General features: G+C 30.3%; 1 pseudogene across 1 annotated transcript in view; it reads right to left on the bottom strand.

Moving 5' to 3' along the window:
• Positions 1-5,771: 5,771 nt before the first annotated feature.
• LOC143242168 (techylectin-5A-like) overlaps positions 5,772-19,297 on the bottom strand; it is a 41,999-nt pseudogene continuing 28,473 nt past the window's right edge. The window contains exons 4-7 of the transcript XR_013022522.1: positions 14,724-14,887; positions 9,238-9,343; positions 8,776-8,940; positions 5,772-6,414 (exon numbers count right to left, since the gene is read on the bottom strand). The product of XR_013022522.1 is annotated as a techylectin-5A-like (transcript). The remainder of the gene's footprint in view (positions 6,415-8,775; positions 8,941-9,237; positions 9,344-14,723; positions 14,888-19,297) is intronic.

Below are 19,297 nucleotides of genomic sequence, written 5' to 3'. Positions count from 1 at the left end.
TTTATCATAGCACTCAGAATATAAATAACGTGGATTAACTCTATAGAAAAGTCTTAATAGTAGAATACTAACATTAGTTATCATGCTAACAATAGAGATTTTAGCTTACATAATTTGTAACTAGTCTTATATTTCAAATACTGTATTTGTGATTTTTATCTGAGTTACGTAAGTATTTCTAACAATGCATAAAACGAATTTAAAATAAACATCATTAAAACACTCATGAGTGATGACAAGTGTGATAAATAAACATAATTAAACCACCCATGTTTTATAAAAGTCAAATTTGATAAATTACTAAATAAAGGATTCGAGTTAATTTGCTTACAGTTTCTACGTAGGCCTAACTTTAAGTTCTTTGTTAAACTATATAACGTTCAATATTTTAATTAGTATTTACACTTACTTTTAATAAACACTGTAATGAACAGTATAGGAAGAATTGACACAGTACTAGTGTTGTTTAGTTCAATGTTTATATTTAATATTAACCAACATAACTTAGAGAACTATGTTTACATTACATGCAAATACCTGATAACTGAAAGTTTTGTTTAGGTGAAACTAACTTAAAGCTAAGTATTAGAATATTGTCCTCTCCAGCCACTCGTCTTTTAATAAAACTTCCAGCACTCTTGAGCTCCAGGTTACTATGTACAAGTTGAACACATGTTACTGAGAGGTGAATAAAACTTGGTTTAGACAAAATTAACATATAGATGTGTGTTGCGAACCCTAAAGACTAGACTGCCGACGTTCAATGTCAGATATCTTATGTTTCTCTGGAGTTTTTACTAAGCACAGACATCAGTAATGGATATACATATTTTTTTATTAACGTGTGTGAGGAAAATATATGAAATCACTTTACATTATATGATGGTTTAGTTTGCGAAATGTACATATTTTATTACAATAAATTGATTTAAGCGTTTTAATCATATATACTTAATTAAATAGTGGTACTTTAATATGTCGATAAAGTTAAAAGTTTTCTTTTCCTCTTGGTTGATCGGAATTAAATTTAATTTGCATTTCCTTCAGCCTAATTTCTTTCTCGGCTTCGATACGGGCTCCTTCAGGCTCAATTTGTATAAGTTTTAGCTGGATTTCCAACATATCTTTATCACTGAACTCTGATTGGCTGGCGGAGACACTAGGGTATTCCAATAATGTTTCCTCAAACAACAAATTATCATAATTTTATATTGCAGTAAGACGCTTTATTAGTTTATTTTATCTCATTGAGTTCTTAACTTCTAATTCTAAAATTTTGGCAGTTTCACTTTTATTATATTTTCTAGTTGTTCGAAAGAGAAAGTGATTCAAGTAAACCTTGATATTCAGACATAATCAAATTTTGTAGGAACTGATAAATTTAGGTTGAATTTCATCTCTCATTCAGTACTGCTTAACGAATCTCCCATTTATTTTTATTATAAATTACGATTTGTCTCTGACAAGACTGCGATTCATTATGTTACGTTTTACAACTTAAAATAGCTTTTAACTGAGTTAAAGTTTAAATTGAATTTATAAGTTAAATAAATGCTGATATCTATAAAATTTATTATATTTGCTAAAAATATTGCTTGACACAGTTTTTTTCTTTATCAAAAATACATTTAAATTATAAATAATAATACAATTGAGAATAACGGTTATCACAAATGAGAAAATTATATACAAAAGTTTTAGAAATTTGCTGTGTATAACTGAATATTTTATCGAGGGTTTACAATGAGCGAAATAATTTTGAGTTGATATCGATACAGTTCACCAAACGCGTAACAACCCAGCCGCTCACTGATCGCGCGTGAGTTTTTTTAAGTGTGACGAAACTTGTAGTTTTATGGTAGTTTGCTGAAGTTAAACGAATTATAATGTTCAAAATCTATCAACATTCTTCATAAAATATCTGTAGTTCCCCGATTATTAAGTGTTTCACAGTTATTCCTTCAGAGGTTTATAGTATACCAACTGTAGCAAACCAATAATAGGAGGGCATTTCGGAATACAAATTTAAAAGTATAAGTTACAAGCAATTATAAAAACAAATTTAACTTATACAAATATTGATATTGAATAAAGTAGTAAATTCGTTACAGATGTCACCTGTAACTTTTAAGTACTTGTTTATATGCTCAATCTACGAGGGCTGTTCAAAAAATACACGGACTGTTTGAATTGCGCGGCTCCAGTTGGTTCCAGGGGAATCCGCTTGGTGTCGCTAGGTTTGCACAGATCAGCTAATTACGACGCCATTTCCCGATTGCAGATATCTTTATTTGTGTATTAGCTACGCGGTTTTAAGTGAAGTGCGATTTTTTTTTCGTTTGGCGGATTTCAGAATGAATGACCTGAAGGAGCAACGACTTGCTGTGAAATTTTGTGTTAAACATGGAAAATCTGCGACTGAAAATTTTGCTATGCTTAACACGGCTTATGGTGATGTTGCTATGAAGCGTACGGCATGTTTCAAGTGGCATGAACGTTTTAAGGATGGTCGACAGTCCATTGAAGATGATGAGCGTCCTGGACGTCCTTCCACGTCAACTGACGACCCACACGTCGACAAACTCAACACCCTGGTGCGGGCAAATCGACGTCTGACTGTCAGGGAGCTTGCTGAAGAGTGTGGGATATCAGTTGGGTCTTGTTACGAGATTTTGACCGAAAAATTGAAGATGCACCGCGTTGCTGCGAAATTCAGCCCTCAGAACTCGTGAGTTTTTGGCCAAACACTCGATCACTGTTCTTCCCCACCCCCCTACTCACCTGACCTTGCTCCTTGCGATTTTTTTTTTGTTCCTAAAACTCAAAAGACCCTTGAAAGGAAGAAGATTTGAGACGATTCCCGAGATTAAGGCAAATGCGACGAAGGAGCTGGAGGACATTAAAAAGAAGAGTACCATGACTGTTTCAACAAGTGGAAACACAGTTGGGATAAGTGTGTGCGTTGGGGAGGAGAGTACTTTGAAGGGGTCCCAGACCTGTAACTTCTAAATAAAGCACATTTTGTTTTATGACTTCAGTCCGCGTATTTTTTGAACAGACCTCGTATTCACACGAATTTGTTTTGACAAAGACTGATTCTTTTTTTGATAAAACTCCACACACGTTGGTAATATTATAAAGATATATAAATAAGGACAAACAATTTTACTTTCAATCAAACTTGAAAGTAATTCACTAGTAAATAAATTTACTTTGCAATTATTTATCTGTTTGTATTATGATGTGTAAAATTACTGGAGATTTATCTGACCAATTTTCTTCTTAATTTTAATGTTATAGAGAGAAACCAGGTAATTAACACCACTCACTGCCAAAACTTGGGTTGCTCTATTCGGATAACAGGATTAGCCGTTATAACTTTTTTTGATTAAAAATTTTGGGGGGATGGTATTCAAATGTACGACATTCAAAATCTATTTCCAAGGTTACGCCCGATGTATTATAGAGTTCTAACGCTGTTAAAATATTTGATCGCACATTTCATAAATTTTGCGACTTTCTTTAAATGAATTTCGATCCAACATTTAACAATAATATATTGCAATAGAATAATCACCTAAATATTTCTTAAACGTCGTACGGTAATAGTAATACATGTAAACCTACAATGATACTGTTTTTACTTTAGTGTACGCTAAACTTATAACTTGTATATTCATCAGTTAATATTTGTATTTTATTTTAAACAACTCATATGTTAATATTCATAAAATGAATAGGCTTTAGAAAAATTGAGTCTCATGAAACAATTATTGCCAACTCCTAATCTTAAAGCCCTTTAGCCATGTTAAATATAAGATATGTAACAATGTTCACTGTCTCATTCGAATATTGTATAACCTTAACCACTACCCCTTATATCCGTATTGTATAACGATTTCCATCAGGTCCTATTTCCACGTTATATAACTTTGTTCAGGGATATTATTTCTTTTTTGTGTAACCTTCTTTCAATATTTTATAACGTTGAACCTTAATTCTGTATACAAACTAATTGGTAAAACTTATTTTCTTAGCTATCTTAGAAAATTGTTAAACTAAATCTCAAATAAAATATTTTCTCCGAGATAAATAAGAGTATTCCGACACTAAAATGTTAAGTATTTTTTATGAATAAATATAAATACTGCTTAGCTGTTCAATAGTTATATTTACTCAAAACTAAATGGCTAAGGGTAAAGGTTGGTGAAAACGTATTAGCTTATTCAAGATATTTTTAAAATGTAGCTAAATCTATGTAACAATTTGTTACAAATGTACATATTTCTATTTATGTAGATTTTTCTGTTTTAAAAATCGTAAATATTTCAAAGTTTGAAATTTTGTTATTTTTATTTAGAAATGTCTGAAAAGAAAGCTTATAAAATTTAATTAATTTGATGATATATAAATTGTTATATGGCACAAAATAGGCATATTTTACTTAGTTCTATTTGAATTATGAAGTTTCTATACTTGGATCAACATAAAGATTACACGTGAAATAGTGAAATAAAATGTTTATTAACTGGAAATTGCTCTCTTCAGATGGTGTTATTATTTTAAAAACTCACATGTTTTCTTTGTAATGTTTTACCTTCAGTATTTTGTGATTTTGTTTAGAAAGTGTATTCTGTATTTTACATTATGAAAGTTTACCTTCCACGACGACTTGTTCACAAGGAAATGGAACATGAGAAATGAAAGATGAGTTAAAACATTTATTCGTTATTTACGAACTGAACTAGTAATAGGCAGTTGTCAAAGTCAATATTGTAAAATCACATATAAACTGTTTATCGGGTAGCATGCTGTTCAACACATTCGTGATGACGACAAGCCCATTTGAAAAAAAATGTATCCCAAAACGGCTGGTATGAGTATTAACACCTTTACAAATAAAGCACACAACAACTGTTGCAAACTCTGTCTTTGTTATTCTGAAAATTACCTAAAAAGATCGAAGTGTTGTTATTTTATTTTAATAAAAGTGTTAATTCCCATACCAGTCGTCTTGAGATACATTATTTCACAGATTGTTCAAAATGTTTCATTGTGTGGAAAAAGTGGTAAAACTTGCTAATAGTTGGGCCCATCATTAACATTAAAATTATATTTTATAACATAACCAAAATGTTTATAAGTTAACGTTTTAGCTAGCAAAATTTAGGAATTAAGAAATAAATGTAAAGGGGATTGTATTGATATAGAAAAACGAATAACAAATGAAACAATTTTAGTATAACATACAGCTAGCAATCACTATTCTCATAGTGTTAATGAAATAATATGAAAATAAGTAAACAAAGAACAAATATGAAATAAATAAAATATTATAAGAATAACTATTTAATAATTTAAAATTAACTTTAGAAAGAGATAATGCTTCATTAATTGTAGAAGTTCATTTATGGCAACACCGTTATGTAAAATCATTGGTCAAAATTGTGATTACGAAATAAGTTTCCAATGAAAATGATATACGTTAATGTTCAGGATTTTTCAAATTTGTGTTTAAGACTTGTATTTATGTATTTGCTCTACTGATTCATATAAAATGTAAAATGATTTATAACAAACAGTGTTTCTATGGTTATTGTTTTTAATATAGAATGAAAACAAAATATACCATGGAAACAATTTGAGTATAAGGTCATTATCAAAATATTTGTCTCTATAACTTTAATCATTTTGAACTTATATTTATAATCTTAAGAATATTAAACTTGCATCTGCAAAAATTCTAAATATTCAATATTGAATCAAATACGTAGAAACACACCATCTTTATTTAACAGTTTCAGATAGAATAACATATCTCATATCTAGAAATCTTCAAATGTAACAAACACAAAATAAGTGTTAAAATATATTTTTAAAAGATTCAAAATAATACGTTTTTCGTAAATGAATAACAATAAGAAAAAAATAATGAACCTTCTTTATTTTTCAAGAGTAACTATTTCTTAATATAACCAAAATTAACTAAACCTTATTATTTTCTTCATCGTAATTCACCAGCTTCCTCATCCCAACTTATGTATAACCAGAAACTTAATATCAATTTAAAAAGTTAATTTTATGTATCAAATAAAAACGAGAGTTTGGAAAGATAAAACACTACTTTTTACATTGGAATGTTACTGTTATTTACAAGAATCTCAAAGTTCAGAGGTCGAATTTTAATTGATACTGTCTTGAGAGAGTAATGATAACCTTTCCATGCCTTCCAGTTCACACCATTGGCTTAGCTCTCGTGTTCTCCGTTCAGATAAAGTCCATTTAAGTTAGAGGAATAACATTTTCCATACCACCATCCTCCTTTATGTAGCTCTGCACAACTACCAGAATACGTGTCGTGGTCACCGTCCTTGGTAGAGAAGTTTAACTCGTCGTGGTTTGTCAGACTGTCTCCTTGGTTAAAGAAATAAAAAAATGTTTTTTGACTGTGATTTATTATTAAGGTATCAAAACAAAAATTATGTATACCATTATATATACAGTTAGAACTGGTTAGACAACGATAATGAACTAATAATCTCTTAACCTATGCTCTGAAAGACAATTTTGCAAAGAAAGAAAATCAAACAACAATGGTTTGGATACTGCTATATAGAAGAAAAACTAAAATCATCAGTGCATGAACGTAAAACAACAATGGAAAGAAGGCTTCTTTCATCTTACTAGAAAATAACTTGGTGGGTGGCAAACCTGGTGAAACTACATTAGAACACTGATTTGTCAATTAGTGGTCGAAAGACAGTGATAGTGGAGCAACCAAGGAGCAGTAATATGAAACTATCGCAAACTTAATCCATGGAAATTTGTATAAATACCCTTGTGAGACACCACGATTTCATAATCTCATGTATACTTGTATTCAAAACGTTGAGACCAAACAACACCATTATAGCATTTATAGTTTTATTGTACCTTAGTGTTCCTTTACCAAGATAAATAACTATTTTATGTTGTTTGAAGAGAACCTTAGGCAGTTTCTCAAGTACGTATAGTACTGATAGTATTAAATATATATCCTCCAGTGCCTCAGCGGTATGTCTGCGGATTTACAACGCTAATAAACGGGTTTTGATACCCATGGTGGGCAGAACACAGATAGCCCATTGTGTACTTTGTGCTAAATTTAAAACAACAACAACATTAAATATACAGTTAACCTCTACAATGTTAAGACCAATTATTTCAATAAAATAGAGGACGATTTTTCTAAAACACGTTATATTATTTTTATTAATTTCCTAGTTTAAAATAAAATTATTGTATTTTGTTTAAACGATTTTCTTTTAAATAAATCAACAATAAAAACACAGTTTTCTCTTAGTTTCGTTAGATTTGTTTTGAAGAGGTTTTAGAGCAACAAAAACATGTTTCAGTTTATTTATAGATATGAAAATAATTATATCTTCAGCACAAACTAAAAGTCTTTGGTCATTCGTATACAAAATAAAATGAAAGCTGTAATAAAAAGAACAACAATATACAGAAAGATACAATTTGGGTTTATTTTGAAACGTTTTTCATTTCGCTATACGCATCAGAATGTCAATTAAACTATGTATTGAAAATCGTTTTAAAACTATCCAAATAGTATTTATTCTATTTAAGGTATTCCATATATAAATCAAGAAATAGCCAATGACCCTATTTTCCTTTAATATTTTAATTTGTTCCATTTCTTTTTCAGTTTCTATATGTTCATGGAAATCTTCAAACATTTAGTGTAGTCCTGTTAATGATAAATATAACTTTTACAAGAATTAAACCCACAATCACAAATTCATAAACGGCAATCGTTATTTTGACCTACAGTTTGTAAAAACTGCCAAAAGAGGGATTAAATTTTGTAAAATTGTTATTGTGGTTTTACTTTTTAGTTCATTACTTTTGTTGCAAGACCCCAATTTCATTTTAAAATTCATAATTTTTAATACACTTGTAATTTTGATTTTGATTTTACTTTTTATTTTATAATTTTATGAGATATATACTTTCCCTCTAGAAACCGGCACTTGTCTATTTATCGTTATGTACGGTTATCTCTTGAATTTAATTGATAGTTAAGTATTTGCATGATATATTTACTTTGTATTAATAACTGTATATATTTATCATAATATGATAAATGGATACCCTAAAATCAGTCATGCAAATTGGAAATATTATCTAGCAAAAGTCAGAGCCGTCTAGAAGCCAGCCTCGCTGAAATCATCAAGTAAGTGGTAGACGAAACAGTTTCTGTTTTAGACATTTCTAAATTGGTTTAATGAAGATATTAATGATTTAGCGTATTATCAGTACATATGCAAATGATATATTGAAACTAATACACTGAATGGTTAGTTTTTGGTTTAAGAATTCAACGGAAAGGTTTCTTACTTCCAAAGTATTTACAAACATTTTTGATTCCTACTATTAAGTACTAAATATTATTATCATAACAATATTTATAGTACAGTTAGAATTCTTCTTAAGTAAAGTTGATACTTAATAATAAAGAACAGGATTAAATATTAAGAAAAAATTATGGTTTATGACGATAATCATTGTCGTGTGATATTCTATATGTGTGATATATTGTACATAGACGTTGAGGCAAAATTTTGTTCAGAGTTTACATGTCTACATTCACACGAAAATGCGTTATGTATAGATGTACATTGTTAAATAATACAAACAATATATCCCACTCTAATAATGTACTACTAATCATATATATAAACAATATCATTGATCAATATTGTTATTACACATTACCTGCATCACCCGTGAAACCTTTAATATGTAGACGATAGTACAATTCTTCATTATCTATCCTAAACTCCCGATAGAGGGCGAACCGCTTTTCATCTTCCTTGTCTCTCAGATCAAACCTGATTGAATAAGTTCCTTGGTTCGTTAAAGCAAAAATCTAGTAATTTCCTGAGAAAACAGATACATTGATTAATTTTGTTTATGCAATAATTACTGCAATAAATACGTTTTTCAATTAATTAACACGAACAATAATAACTGTTATAACAAGATGTAAAAGTAAAATCTGATGATTAAATTTCATAATATTTATGAATGATGTCCATTTCTTTAAAGCAAATTGTGAAAATTAACGCTTTAATATTTATTACATGTAGTATTCTCTATACGGTTTACATTATATATTTCTATTGTAGTTACATACAATTGATATTAAAAACTATTCCTACTACTGTATTATCATACCCAGCCAGAAATCTTTCTTGATGTCTCTAAAGCCCATTTTATATTCTTGCCATGAATTGTAGAAGTAATCTGTGGGGTTTCCATAATCTCCCCGTCTTTGAATCACCTAAAGAGAATTTCTTTATGTGAATCTAATTAATATGGAGTGAAAATAAGAATAATTGTAAATATGAAATTAAACTATGTTGTACTTGTGTTATTTATGTTTTAATAAAAATGAAAAATTTAATAGAATTAATATTTATATTCTAAGTTTTACTTAGCAACATCAATCAGTAAACAACAGTTCTAATATTCTCATTATTTTTTCTTGATCATAATTGAAAAATAATATTTAAATTCCAAATCTAGTTTTCTTTATTTTATGGATCAATAAAAAGGAAAGTAACAGTTTACAAACATTTCTCTTATTAAAACTTAATATCTCGTGAAAATAAACTTTTACCTCAAGATTCTAAAAATTGTGTATAACTATGACAATAGAACTTTGATGTGGTACTTAAGGTATTTTAACTATAATTTTACGCTGGTGTTACATTTTACAAAAATGTTAACATTGGTTTCATTATTTCAACAAAAATAAACCAAGATTTTAACTATAAGTTGTTTTGATATCATTGTAGGATGAGAAGAAACATAATATACTTGTTTAAAATATCTGTGTTTACCTCGTTAGGAACTTCAACAAAATTGTAATTCCGTAGAAATATTGTTCTTTTTTTATTTATCAGTTATTCAAGATTAAAGGTTTATTAAACAATTAAATAGGACTTCGATATTCCAAACAAATAAAATTCTGCACTGAACAGCTTATATTTGACGTAATTACGAACTGTGACATCAATATATGACGGACAATTCAAAATACCAGCATCAGTTATTCACACACATTAACACACTTTACAAATCTTTTGTTTGTTTTGCGTGTTATTTTCTGGTTCAATTGGATAAACACATGAGCTTAAACTGATTTTTATCAGTGGCCAAATGCACCAAGAGAAATGTTCTTTGCTGCAAGACCACAGAATAAAATAAGGTGGACAAAATTCAATTGCAAATACCAAACCGCAAGAAAGTTACGTAATGTGCAATAAACAGTGTGAAGCACAAAGAACAGAAATTATTGTCGTCCGAAGGAAGGGTTCATACGGGTGGAAGTTTCTGTATTTAATTAGGTTATTAGTTAAACGTAACTCAAGTTCTATAGTATAACCCGCGACACTCAGATTACGAGTCGCACGCCTTAACCCACCTGGCCATGACGGGCCATGGTTAAACGTGACTCAAGTTCTATAGTATACTTGTAGAAAATTGTTAAATCCACGACGAGTAAAAAAAACTATGATATCTGTTGGATATACAAGACAGTTAGGTGTAGGTTTTATTATATAATTTATTTTATAAATTAATATTTAATAACTATTCAGTTCTTGTAACAACAAAGTTAATTAAAAGTTAATAATTTTAAAAGCCATAAATACGATCAGCTAGGTGGTCAGGGCGATCGACTTTCAACCTGAGAAACCCTTCCACTTGACATGTCATCAGTTTCAGGAGTGTAAAACAATGGCCCAAGAATTTGCTGTCGTTGTTGTGCCTTCCCTCTAAACTGGGGACAACCAGAGCAAATAGACGTCGTGTAACTCTTCGCGAATTCAAAATAAAGAAACCACTTACGATAAGTTTAATTACGAAACTCAGTAATAATCGTACATTGTGTTTGCAAATACAATGTTATCTAGACTTTACTAATGTTGTTGACGTCACATAAGTGAAACCTTCGGTATATTTCTAATCAGTTTAAATGAGTGTTATTTAATAGGAGCCGCTTGCATAGTTTAGAGAACTCAGCCGACTTAAGAGTGACCTGCCTTAACGGTCGATATTTAAATAGTGTTTCACAACTTAATAGAAATAAGGAGAATGATTTATCCTGTCAACCGGTGTTCAAAAGTAATTAAAACCGTCTGTGTGGACTTTGAAAAGGAAGACAATTATTTTAAGTTCAGAATAGAATTATGGTACATAACGGAGTAACTTAGGAGAATTATTCACTGATACTGTTTTGTTGAGAGTAGAGAAAAATTGTTAGTCTTGCCATTTGGATTATTGAGTTAGTTTGTGGTTTCCTATAGCGTTTTGAATATATACCATTTCAAAAGAAGTAGATTGTTTGCTGTACGTTTATTATTTGAATTTATTGCCAACAAGTCACAGACACCTACTGTGTAATAATCCATGTTTACATAAACCCATGACTTACTCAGCCGAGGGAATGTGAGATTCATTGTTGGAATCATGTGATGAATGACAGTTCAGCAAATAACACTGTGTGACACAAATTATGTTCCTGGATAGTGTGTGTTATTTCTTAATTGCTCATGTTGTAAAAGTACAGAAAATGACCTTTATTCCTTTCGAACTTTGCTTTTCTGACCTGGATGATGAAATTTAGAAATTAACCTGTTTTCTATGTAAAAACGGACAAATTTGCACATTTTCATTTACATAATGTCTGAATAAAACAACATATGATTCAAGATTTACATGTATTTATACTAAAATTATACAAAAGTAAAGAAAATGTGTAGAATTTGGTAGTTTATCGAGATTTGCGACTGTAATGTAAATCACTTCAATGTATCAGCCCCCAAATATATTTTCCTCTCATGTTTTCGTTATATGCCCCTTGGTAGCAGCGTTCAAAGTTCAGTATATCTTGGTGTAAGCACTCGCTTTGCTCCTCTGAGTAAGCTCTCATATTATCCTTGAATTTATCAAGATGAGCGTCAAGGACATTTTGCCGTAGTTCTTCACCAAATCTTCACCAATTTCATAATTTTCGGCCTTATGATTGACCAAGAAGCCCCAAACCACTGCGACAAAGCTGCTCTAAGCGTTTTTTCCTTCCTACTGAGTTTCTTGGGTAATTCTGTACACTCCAGGATAATCTTTATTTGCGTTTTAACAAAGACACCAGCTTTGACCTTTGCCTCAGATAGCTTAGGGAAGAAGTCTCGAAGGTACTTGAAGGCTGCAGACTCCTTATCAAGAGATGTGACAACTTGTTTCATAAGATCCAATTTTATGTGCAGTGGTAGGAACAACACCTTCTGAAGATGCACCAGTGGCTCACACTTGACATTGTGCCGCCCCACAGAGACATCGGTTTGTTGTGGCTAGTGCTTCCTATTATAGTGCGCTGCGGTGTCCCTGTTGTCCTAAAGGCAAAAATAACAGAGAGAAATAGTAAATCCTCCTTGGGGACACATCAGGAATGCCACCATTTTGAAGTATCTGATAACGTCCCATCATACTCAATTCTTCTAGCAAGGTCTTAACGCTGTTGTATTTCTCTTTGAAGTGCACCGAAAGATATTTAAATTTTAAAGTGTCTAAAATTTCTATAATATAAAATCTCACTAATTAAACAAGGAAAAATTATCCGTCTTACCTTCTAGAGTTTTTTCTGCAGTGCTCGCAGGTAAAGTGAGGCGCCCAGGGTTTGTCTTAATTTCCGACAGGCATGCCAAAATATGCCTTGTAGGTTTCACATATTTTAGCAGATGTTGTCACAAGGTACTTTTTCGCTCTTGTGTTAAGAAAATGGCCACATACACAGCAGAGTGCGCCTGGAGAACGCTTACATCTTCTTGATGCCATCTCTGATAAACTCACATTGGTCTATGATTTCACTTAGGATGTTAGAACTAAATTGGAATGTTGAAAGGTGAGCCCCTGTATATATATATATATATATCACTACGGAAAGTTCTAGAAAATTCTAAAAAATTTTGAATGTTCTACAACATTCCAGAAAGTTCTAGAAAATTCTAAAAATTTTTGAAAGTTCTACAACATTCCAGAAAGTTCTTGAAAATTCGTGTAAGCCCGAGAAAATTATTTATCAGCCACTCAGCATTGAATTTACCTGGAGTGTTCTGAAAATGGGTAAATTTGAAAATTTCATTACCCAGGTCACAAAAACAAAGTTTGAAAAGTAAAATAGATCTTTTCCATTTACTTTAGGTATAAGCAATTGGAAAATAACACTTTCTGCACAGAAACAAGAAAAAGTAAAAGTATTTTTGCACAGTGCAATTGAAAGAAAGAAAGTCCTCACCGTAATTGAAGGCCCTGTTGATGAGCATGGTTTATGTAAGCCTGTGGAAATATTTGTTAATTTGAACCTTTGATGAAACTACTGCTGCTGGATTGACAAAAAGGAGATAGATTTCCTAAACAGTATGTTATTTCAAATACCCTGAATTCTATTGCCAATGCCGTAATGAAAACTAAATATGTAAGTGATATATAAAAATTCGGTCAAAGTTATTCAGCAGAAATGTAACCAAACAACCTATGTGTTGTTTCATACCCAAAAGACTGAATATTGTACTTGGTATTGAAACCAGCTGCTGTTCAAATGTCCAAAATAAATAAATAAATAAATTTTATATGATAGATGTCTGATTTCACTTCAGCTAAATCCTTTTAAAAGTTCACCATGACTGTGATGACAACATATAGAAAGGGAATCTGCCAGTATTATAGTTTCAATGCAATGGACGTGACAAAGGAGTTGCAGGAATTTCGAGAGTAATTCAAAGGTTACCAAAACTTGAGGTATAGACAGTGAAAAGGTACTTAAAGTAGACATTGAAGATGAGTTACAAAACTGTAAACAGTCAGCACATCAGGAGAGGCAATAATACAAGGATAACCTCATGAAACCACTGTGTCTAGTCTCTCAGACCAACAGTTACCCAAACTTGTTCTTACTCTGCAACATCCTTTTATACTGTTGTGTACAGTCACTCAGTTGTACAGATATCCAAATTTGTTCTTACTCTACAACTTCCTTTCATAGTGTTGTGTTTATTCACTTAGACCTACTGTTTATCAAAATTTTTCTTACTCTACAACATCCTTACGTTGTGGCGTGTCTAGTAACTTAACTTTACAGTTATCCAAACGTGTTCATACTACACGACATACTTACATACTGTTGTGTCTAGTCACTCAACCATACAATTATCCAAGCTTGTTCTTACACTATAACATCCTTACATACTGTTGCGTCTAGTCACTTAGCTCTATAGTTATCCAAAGGTGTTTTACTCTGCAACATCCTTATATACTGTTGTGTCAAGTCACTCAGCTCTACAGTTATCCAAGCTTGTTATACCACTACAACATCCTTACATACTGTTGTGTATACTCACTCAGGTGAACAGTTATCCAAACCTGTTCTTACACTACCACACCATAGTATGCTATTGTGTCTAGTCACTCAGCTGTACAGTTATTGCAAATATATCGAAGCATATATATTATGTTCCTTGAAATCAAAACATAGCAAAATAAAACAATAAACAAAAACAAAAAATATTTACTTATATCAAGACTTCCACTGACATCTAGAAACCCATAAGAAAATGAGTTTAAAATAAGATAAAGTTGACCTTTTTTCTTTGTACACTTACCGTTCAGCCTCCGCCATCAGTATCCATATCACAGTAAACATCGAAACTTCCTGTAAACATCCAGGACTTTGGCCAAATACGATACACTCCACTAGTATGGTTTCCATTAAGGAAAACATCTGTACAGTCTCTTGGTCCAGAAGAGGTTTGAAGACATTCCATTTCTTGTGGTCACAAAGCATATAAAATGGAATTTACGTAAGATAGCAAAGCAAAAATAATAAAATATGTTTTCAAAATTTTGTTTGTTTAGTACACAGCTGCACAAGAGGCTATCTGTGCTCTATCCATTACGAGTATCGATACCCGAATTTTAGAGTTGGAATTCTACAAACATACTTTCGGGATTTATTTAAATAATTTTATATATCTTAAACATAAGATAAAAAAGATGTCTCAAGTGATGAATATTTCTAATAGCAAAGTTCTGACAAAAATTTACGATAAAAAATTACAAAACATTGTAACGCAAACTGTTAATGTCCAAGTATTCACCGGTTTTAGATGTTGACAGAAAAGAATTGTAAACGTTAATTTACCATCGCTGTGTATTTTATTTTTAGCTTGTGTAACCAGTACACTGATTGAATCCAGTACAGTTGATACTGATGTCATTTCACATCGCTTGAGGTTTGTCTCGATCTGACACCTTTGATGAACCAGAAGAAGAATCATCACAGGTTGGATACTGATCATCATTTGGTTAATTTTAAGTCACATCATCTGGGAAAAAATGTTATTCACACAATAAAACATGTTGAAATTTGTCATTTATGAATTTATATTGTATTACAAACCTATAGATTTTTTCATCTATATATTGATTCTAGTTGCTAATAAACTTCACATTCATCCAGGAACTACTAATATTGGTTTTCACTGTATCGAAGTTTTATCCTAACTCTACTAAAAATGATTATCATATTATATCAAAGTTTTATAAAACTCTTGTAGTTTCAGTTAACTGTATAATAAAATATTTAGACAAAATCTTATTTGTAACAAGTCGCCTCTTTCAAGAACTATATTTTTGTTTTTTTAATTTAGTTCACTCAGAAATTTATAACAATATAGAAACAAAATTCATAATAGTAATAGTCATCTCTACTATCAAAATAATTCATACTTGATATATCATAAAATAAAAATTATTAATTTTTCTCTTACATTTTCGCATAATTTCTTAAGTTTGCCTTTAAATTTCATTTTCAAGCTATAGCGTTCAATATTTTAACATTACTAACACCTTTATTAAACTGTACTAAATAATAGAGGAAGAACCGATACAATGTTGATGTTATTTCACTGTAGTTTAATCCATGTACTTAACACTGGCGAATAGGGAATTTTGTTTACTCTGTGTTTGATCAGATTCTCAGAAGTTGATTCTACTGAAAGGATCATTGAGTTTAGCGTTAGTTTTTTATCTTTCCTCTCTAGTTCCTCGACTTCATCTGACACCAGCACTAAGCTTCTATTCACGAGCTTAACAAATATTACCAAGAAGTCAGTTAGTTCTGGTTGTGTTTAGTGAACATCAACAAAGTTCTATTAGAGGTTTCTATCTCAGTAAATAACTTAGAAATTGTTTGTGACCTTGTACAACTCGAAAAAAAACATCTTACAGATATGTTAATTACTTCTAACCATTTTTAATGTAGTTGGGCAAATAAAGAAATACATAAGTAACTCAATAACAGAATTAAGTACACACAAATACTTTCAAATTCAAAAAACAGACAAAATGTGACAGAAATGCAACGTTTTAAGATAACGTTTCGTCACTGTCAGCATGGCTTGATGAAGATGCGATCCACCATGTCAGACAATCTCTTATTATCAATAGTTGCTTTAAACAGCAGTAAAAGACATAGTAATTAAACTTAAAACTGAACACATAACAATATATCCAGTAGTTATTTAAATTATTTGTTATGTGTAAGATTTCACTACATTTGAAATTTTTATTTTAAAACTTTTACCAACTGTATTTTCAAATAATGTACAGCATATATTCACTAAAGAACTAATAACTAGATAGAGTAATAATGAAGATATAATTAATTGCAATTAAGTTATATTTAGAATTATTTACATCATGCCATTATTTAGAAATAAATCGTCAATGTATTGTATTTATAATTGTCCCGTGCTATTGTGTATTCAGAATTAATCATCCTTATGTTGTAATTATAATTACTTCACTCTGTTATGGATTTAGAATTAACCTACATTATTATATTTTTAGAACTAATCTACACTATTGTGTATTTAGAACTGACATACTCGACGTTGTATTTAGAATTAATCTACGTTACGCTGTGTTCAGAATTAATAAACCCTGTTTTGTATTTAAAACTAATTTATTCTGTTGGGCACTGAGAAAAAAATCTACATTATTGTGTATCTGAAACGATTCTAAAATATTGTTTACTTGGAATTAACCCAACTTATTTGTGTTTACAATTAATCCACCATGTGTTGTTTCTACAGTAATTCCACCCTTTGCTGTATTTAGAATTAACCTACTCTACGTTGTATTTAGAATTAATCTATCCTTTATTTTATTTACAATTAATCCACCCTATATTGTATTTAGAATTAATATATCCTATGTATTCAAGAGACAACTGTTTTATTCTTCATTTTAATTAACTTTTTAATACACATACCAACTATCTTTAGAATACATTTTTTTCCCCCGGTCAGTTTTTTGTAATCTTAGTCAATCTTATGTTGTATTTAAATTGAATCTACTCTCTTGTGTACTTATCGAATCTTTAAGATAATCCAAACAAATTTTGTTGAATGATGATTTTGTTTCTAATAACTCTATCAATCTTTTGAGCTTTGAATCAAGACAGAATAATTTTTCAATAGTTTGTTAGTGATTAGTATTGATAATTTTAATCAACAAATCTTAATCTTGCATAAAATTATACTACTGTTATTATTGTTAGTGTTAATTAATTGACAAATTTGTTTTTTAAATAATAATTTCACAAACAAAAGAAATTAATATGTTTTATTTTCTTATGAAGTTACTTGATTTTAGTTTAACAAATCAAAAAACTAATTTCATCAAGTTCTTTCTGAGATAAAAAGAAGACGAAAAACTCTTCGTTCTGTATCGGGAGTTTAGGATAGACAATGAAGACCTTTACTATCGTCTCAATGTTAAAGGTTACTCAGGAAGATCCAGGTAAAATTTTTAACGATATTAATCAATGATATCGTTTAAAAAGATGTTTGCTGGTACATTATTAGAGTTTGAAATATTGTTTGTATCATTTAACAGTATTATAGTGTTAATATAAACTTGTTAACGATGAATAAATTATTGCTTACCAACTACGTGCAGACACATCACAGATACAGAACATTACATTTCTATTAATAGCAAGCTAAACTGGTATTGAAGAAACCATATTGACCAATCACGTGACTTGAATGGTGCTGCCACCTTTTGTCTTTATTGAAAATGAATTCTTATAAATCAATTTCTACAACTCCTGGTCATGAATCACTATTTCAACCAAAATTTGAAATCCTAAATATTTATTACGATTGTATTAAATTTAGTTGAGATTTGATATTCATATATTAAATTAATTTGATATTATTCCAATTAAAATTATGATAACAATGATTCTAAATGTTCTGCTTAAGTTGATTATTCCCTTTAGGTTTAGTTTCAAATAACTGCATTCATCTAGTTAAAATAGTATTATATTATTTATTTACTTGAAGTATTTTACCTCAACTACTTTATTTATCTCTCATAATTAATGTTTGTTTTGTATATCATTAGGTTCTATAAACCATGATAAACATTTTTGCTTGCAGCACATTTTGATTATTTTAGAATGTCTTTGTTGTCATCATGATTAATCTGTAAAATAATTTTTGCTGATGATTAAAGTATAAGGTATATGTTACAGTAAGTCCTCTTTAACAATATGGTATTACATCTATTATCTTACACGTTTCTTTTCCGACTCTGTAATGTGCCTAATGGTGTCCCAAGTCTCTAATATGTGTATTTTTTGTTTTTTCTTCAACAAATCGTTATCATATAATTTTAAGCAAACTTTTACATATTGCAGATAGTTATTTATCAAAACTTTTTCTTGATGTTATGTTACTGATCCATGTTACAAGAAACGGGTTGGGTGAACACAACGTAATGATTTTCTACAAATAACAAGGATAATGACATTTATGAAACAAGCTGTGTTCAAAACTTTAAAGGATCTTGGTAGTACGACAAATGTCATGGTTGCAACCTCAATGGACATGAGAGTTTTGCTGATGGTGTGGAATAGAGTACATGGTAAGGACAGAAATACTCAGTTCCAGATGTGAAGATGAAGATACGACCCCGATGCTAAAACCAGTATAATATGTCAGGAACATCAATCCAATTGTATTTGTGATTCACATTTTACTTATTAGAAATAAGTCTTTGATGTTTGGAGAGACTGCTTTAATTATCTTTTAAATAGTAGTTGCAAGATTAATAATAGGGTATCAATAATCCCAGGGCTAAGAAACTACACAGAATTACTTTGTGT

Source organism: Tachypleus tridentatus, chromosome 1 (assembly GCF_004210375.1).
Source record: "Tachypleus tridentatus isolate NWPU-2018 chromosome 1, ASM421037v1, whole genome shotgun sequence".
NCBI lineage: Eukaryota > Metazoa > Arthropoda > Merostomata > Xiphosura > Limulidae > Tachypleus > Tachypleus tridentatus.
Note: the sequence above shows the minus strand (reverse complement) of the source record. Positions and strands in the feature narration are given on the sequence as shown.